General features: G+C 40.5%; 1 pseudogene across 1 annotated transcript in view; it reads left to right on the forward strand.

The window, feature by feature from the left end:
• LOC308634422 (synaptophysin-like protein 1) overlaps positions 1-4,176 on the forward strand; it is a 4,991-nt pseudogene extending 815 nt beyond the window's left edge. Inside the window, exon 2 of the transcript in view lies at positions 4,116-4,176. The product of the transcript in view is annotated as a synaptophysin-like protein 1 (transcript). The remainder of the gene's footprint in view (positions 1-4,115) is intronic.
• The last annotated feature ends 2,107 nt before the right edge of the window (positions 4,177-6,283 follow it).

The following is a 6,283-nucleotide window of genomic DNA, read 5'->3' on the forward strand; positions in this document are numbered from 1 at the left end:
GCATCATAAAGGAACCTAATTAAGCTATGAGTGTACTATCTTTTTACATATATTTTGGGTATATTCCAAATACAGTACTTATTCATATTTTACTTCCTAATCTTTTTGTTGTACAGGGATCCAGACTTCCTATTCTTAAACATGATTGTTTATATGTGAAGCATATCTTGCTATTGCCTTATTTTTGTTGCTTTTATTCATGGAAAAAAATTCTCATATTGAATGTATGTGTTTTATGCAACAAACTTAATAAAGAAGTTTAAAGAGTGCAAAAAAAAAAGAAAGAAAGCTTGCCTCACGTACACACACACACACACACACACACACACGCGCGCGCGCCAAAATAAAAAGGCCTTGCTGACCAAGTTAACTGATTATGTTATTCTAGGAACATTCCTGCACTGATTCCTCAAGGCCCTACAAACTTTATTTCTAAGTCAGTTTTCTGGAATTTATCAAGGTCTCTCTCACACACACACACACACACACACACACACATATGTATGTTGATACCTACACACATACACATATATTTCTTCTCCTTATAAAAATAGTACTTAATATGGACTTAAAAGGAAGTAAGTACAAGAAGTACTCCAAGGAGAACCTTGGGGCGTAGCACACTGACCAAGTGTGTGCTTAGCATGTACAAGGTCTGAAGTTCTACTACTAGCGCCAATAAAATAAAATGAAGAGTAAGTTTAATTTTTAACATTGCTTTTATTCTTATGATATTCCATGTCCTTTATATTAAAACCTACAAGATCAATTGTCATTCCCATAGCTCCACTTTAACTGGAAGCTTTTTACCTACTCACCAATGAGAAGCAGGCAACTTGTGTTTTCTGCTTCACTTTAGCTGCCAGGAACCTCATGCCTTTTTTCATTTGCAGTACTTTTTATCTTAAGATTTCTTGTACAAGTTATCTTTCATCACTATCTTTTCCCCCTTCTTTTGCTAAGTCTTTTTATTATTCTTCTAATGGGCTACATTTTATTATAGCTGTGCTTTTTAATGTATGCTGGCTCAGATCCCCTTTAGATATAGGTGGGGCATAAATTTGTTGTTATTAAAGAAGCATGACAGGTATAAATATTATTAATCATCATCATCATGAGCTTGGATACTAGCCTGATTTTATCCATTCCTGTGCTGTGGTAGAGGCTGAATATTCCTGTCCTCTCTTTTGAACTCCTGGCAGAACTTCCAGCTCAGAGCAATAATAAGCAGTCAGCACAATGCCCTGAGCTTCTCCTTCCCCAGGTGATTGCCTTGCAGGCCTTCATGTACTCTGCCCACCTTCCCTGCCCCCAGTTACTGTTTAATGCACAGCGTCCTTTTCAGCAGCCTTCTCCTAGGCCAGGAATGGGATTCTTTCCCTCAAATACCCATCAAATAACCTCTGAGAGCTGGCATGCTTCTGCCAGAAGTGTCTCATTCCTTTATGAACTTGCACTACTCCAGTGTTGATAATTGTATGACCTCAGTTTTTTGACACTCAAAAACCAGCTGCTCCATTTCAAGCTAAATGACTCCAAGGAGAAATATTGAGGATGCTTCCTTCACAATCCTGAATCTCTTCCATCCACAGCCATTGTACAAATACTCACTCATCCGTCAGTTCACCAAATATTGAAGAGTTGATGTTCCTTGGCCTTTACCAGTTCTATAAATTGACCATGCAGTGGCTCCTCTCCTCCTCTCCTCCTCCTCCCTCCTCCTCCTCCTCCTCCCTCTCCCTCCTCCCCTCCTCCTCCTCCTCCTCCTTCTCCTCCTTCTCCTTCTCCTCCTTCTCCTTCGCTTTCTCCTTCTTCTTCCTTTGATATAGGGTCTCACTAAATTGCTTAGAGCCTCACTAACTTACTGAGGCTGGCCTTAAACATGTGATCTTCTTGTCTGAGCCTCCTGGGATTACAGTTGTCCACCACCACATCTGTTTGAGAGCCCCTGTCAGTACTTGGCTTGTTGAAACATCTTTATTTCTTGACACATTCTACCTAGCTTGGCTTTAGGTATCTAGTTTAGGCTCTTTATGCTCTCTTATGAAATATAATGCAATGTCATGCCTCCCCAATGCCCTCTGACAATAGTTTCACAGCAGCTTAGCTAACACTATAATGTCCTCTCCTGATAGAACAAAATCAACTTTTATCAATTTTTTAATAATTTTGTCTTAGGAAGATTATTTGAGGTAATGCCTTGATTTCTCCGGATTCTCTTAACTCTCTCTTTCCCCAATGCCAAACTGTGGACAAGATTTCTCTCACTTTATCTGCAACAGACTTCTAATTATTCCCTAATACAATTTCTTCCCTTCTTCACAATAATATCATTTTATCTGGGAGTACATTTCTGTCCAGTTAAATGCCACATTACCCAGCCTCCCTTGCAGCTAGGTATGATGACCATTTTGTAAAGTTCTGGCCACTAGGAGGGGAGTGAAATGAAGTTTTCTGCTCAAAATTTCTGTCTCATGTTCTTAAAAGGAAGGGACACATCTTTCTTTCTATTTTCCTACTTCCTGCTTCTGGGATATAGACATCAGGGCAGTATCTGGAGCATGAGATAGCAGCACCAGTATTTGAGGATGGAAAAGCACTAGGTGGAAGGAGCCTGACCCCATGAATGTGGGGTGCCATATTAGTTCAAGGCTTCTGGTGCCCCAGACTGTCATGCAAGAGGGAAATAGACTTCTATTTATTTAAGCCACAGTTATTTTGGTTCTGTTGTTACAACTAAATCAATATTCCAACTGGAGATTTCACATGATGTATCCATGTCAGAGGAACTTTCTAAGAAAATCAGAATAGTCAGAGAGAGGAAAAAAGTGGAACTGAAGTCCATAAACTGAAAACATAAAATTTCCATCTTGAGAAAAGTCAAATCTAATCACAAATGTTATGGTCAAAATCATTTACTGGGTATAAAAAGCCCTATTCCTTTTCTTGGTAGGAATCCCCTAATTAAAAAATTCTTTCATTGTTACTGTTTTTCTTCTAATTCTTCTTCTTGGGCATTTCCTCCTTTTAATCTCTTCTTTATTACTATCCCATGCACATCTTCTGGTTAATGCTATTGGGTTGCAAATGACTCCTATGACTTTGTATGGGCAATAGAGAGAGAAAAGTTGGAACCTGGAAATGAGGAAATGGTTTCTTCCTCACAGTACACATTGGAGGATTATAAAAACCAGTGTATCTCACAACAGTGTATTCCACACAGACTACAGTTGAGAGAGTGAGGACATTCACACCTCCCTCAGCAACACAGTCAATGAGTATTATCAAGTCTTTAGGGCTGAAATTCAGAAGATTCAAGTTCAAGAGAATCTATGACTATACATGGCTGGTTTATTCTTACGAATTCAGAATCAGGGTCAAAGAGTTTTATGATTTTCTGCTGAGGGGAATCCCATTAGGTTGATGGCGATCACTCTGGAAAGTGAAAAATGAACTCAGAAATTGGTTAATGATTTTCTTGAAGGTTCTAGTGGACCTGAGATATTAGCATAGCATGAATAGTAGATCTGTACATACTCATGCATTTTGAGTTGATGTACCTGAATCATTCAAGGGATGGAATACTGAAATCAGATACCTAGAAAATTAAAGCTAGGACCGCAGAGCAAGGCAGGAGGATACACTTGTGATTAGCTGCCAAAACACTGTGTTCTATTCAATTCTAAATGCAAGTAGAAAGAGAATGCACAGTAATTGACTTACAGAGGTAGTGTAGCCTTAGCAGGGGTCTTCTCCATTCTTACATGGTTCCAGAACTACCTGAAGAGATTATTAAGATAGCATGTCAAACCAGGAGGTCAAAGGCCCTAAGGAAGTTCTTCATAGATACTCTGGAAGAATACTACCCTCCAAATAGCATGACTTCAGTCAAAGTCATGCGAGATACTTGAGATGTTTCTAGCTATGGTCTCTAGGAAGGAGGGCTCACTGTGTCTAGAGAGCTAAGGACTCTGACTGGAGCATAAGATGAGAGACCTGAATGTGGGAATATCTCAGATTGCAGAGTCAGTGCTATTTGTCCACATCACTATAAAAGGTCACAAAGGAAGGCTTGTGCTTGTTCTTATCATATTCCTTGAACTATTTTTTCCCAGGATCTCCCAGAGACTGACCATCTTGGAAAAGCTAAATCAACAGAGACTCACATTAAGCTGAGACCCCAAAACTTCACTATGCTGCTACATCTAGCTGAGCCCAAAACATGCTTAGTACTAGAAATGAAGGACTCATCAGAAGAGGAGTTGAGGTTAGAGGCTGCCAAGGACAGAGTCCTAGAAGATGCAGACCCCTGAAGATATGGGAAATCAGGCAAGAAAATTAATGACCACTTACATAGGGGATACCCTGTTTCAGTGCCACCATTTTATGCAGTATCTTAACAAATGATACAGGAGAAGTGACTAATTTAGTAGAGTTGGTGATAGATGAATTCACCATACAGAAGCCCTAGACTTTACCTGTACATGTGCAGTCCAAGCAACACAGGTCAATAATGTTGCATGACAAACACAGGACATTAAATACCATAACCAGCCCATCAATCAGTGCAGTGAACTAATACTTTCTGGAGTTACTGGATCTGTTCAGACCTTACCTCTAATTAATTGGTAAAATGCTGCAAAATAAAATCAGTCCACTAATATCCTGTTAAGACAACTTTGTTTACCTCAAAGAAATGCATCATCTTTTTTTTTTCCCTATAGGTCTTGCTCACTCAATGCTCACAAAGAGGCTCTTGAATGGATTCACAAGAATAGAAAACTATCTCAGTAATTAGGGCATTAGTTGATTTTAAAACAATTTAAGCAGGGAGGGGAGATAGTAGGGAATAGGAAAGGTAGCAGAATACAACAATTACTAATAGGGCATTATGTAAAATTGTGGATGTGTAACCGACGTGATTCTGCAATCTGCATTTGGGGTAAAATTGGGGGTTCATAACCCACTTCAATCTAATGTATGAAATATGATATGTCAAGAGCTTTGTAATTTTGTGAACAACCAATAAAAAAATTAAATAAATAAACAAATAAATAAAACAATTTAAGCAGAAATGATATCATTTCTATTTTGAAGGACATGAACTTCCTAAAACACCTTGCCAAACTTTCCTTGGGGTTCAATGACCAAAATTAGAAAATGTGTTTTCCTGGAGTTCCCAGCAGGGAGAGTATTTGAAAAATACTAGGCTTATGTCAAAAACAGGAGGACAGGGTAAAGGCTGTGAGGCAGGGGCCAAGGAGAAAAGAAGAAGACACCAAAGCTGCAGGCAGAGGTGGGTCAGGAGGAAGCAAAATGGGCCAGTGCCTGGGGAGAGAGAAGAGGGAAGGAAGGGGGCACTGGGAGAGCCAGCCCAGGACCCAGAAGTGTCCTGCAGAAGCAAACTCCTGATTCTGGCTTCTCTGGGAGCCAGCAGCTCCCTGTGGTTATTCAGAGGTGTGATTTATTCTCCACAAAGTGCACCAAGAGATCCTCTTGCACTGCCTCTGTTGCCATCAGCCATCAGGGCCTCCACACTGCTCTTGTCACCATCAGCAGACACTCAGGCTCAATAGGGTGTCCTGTTGACCTCACATACCTTCTGCTGCATACAATCACAGCTTCTCTGTCTAAAGCTCATGTAGACCTGGGTGTGTCTTGAAAGTGGCCAAGATGATACAGTGACTTTCCATGGTGACTGCAGGGAGGGCATTTGACTTTTTAAAACAGGGACTATATGTTAGGGAAAAATTTAATAATAATGTACCCATTTTATTTTTATTATATTGTAATAGTAAAATGATAGAGAAATATCAGTAGACATTCACCCCTTACTTGCCCTTTGATACTGACTATGGCAAAGCTCTCAATTATTCATCACCCGAGGCCTTGGGTGGCTAAAGCTTCCTCCTCCAACCCTGGCTCCTCCAGGCTGAGCGCCAACACTGTTCAAACAGCAAGGAAGCAAGCAAGTGGCAATGACCCTGGGCCTTCTGACAATGGCTCTGGGCCTCCTCATACTTCATGGACACCTGTTTGTGGCACTGCAAGAGTTCCTTGATCTCCCTAGCCACTTGTCCCTATGTCTCCCCAGAGTCCTGGAGCCCCCTTCCACTGTCGAACTCGTCACTCTGTTGCTGTTGTTTAAATGATGGTCTCCCTGGATCCATGAAGGCAGAGGCTGTATCTCACGCATTTCAAAGCCCTTAGCACTTGACCTAGGGCCTGGCACTAAGTGAGACTTCATGAATGTTTGAATGAATGAATGTGTGAATATCTGGGA

This window comes from Spermophilus citellus (assembly GCF_964194105.1).
Source record: "Spermophilus citellus genome assembly, chromosome: 15".
NCBI classification, from domain to species: Eukaryota; Metazoa; Chordata; class Mammalia; order Rodentia; family Sciuridae; genus Spermophilus; species Spermophilus citellus.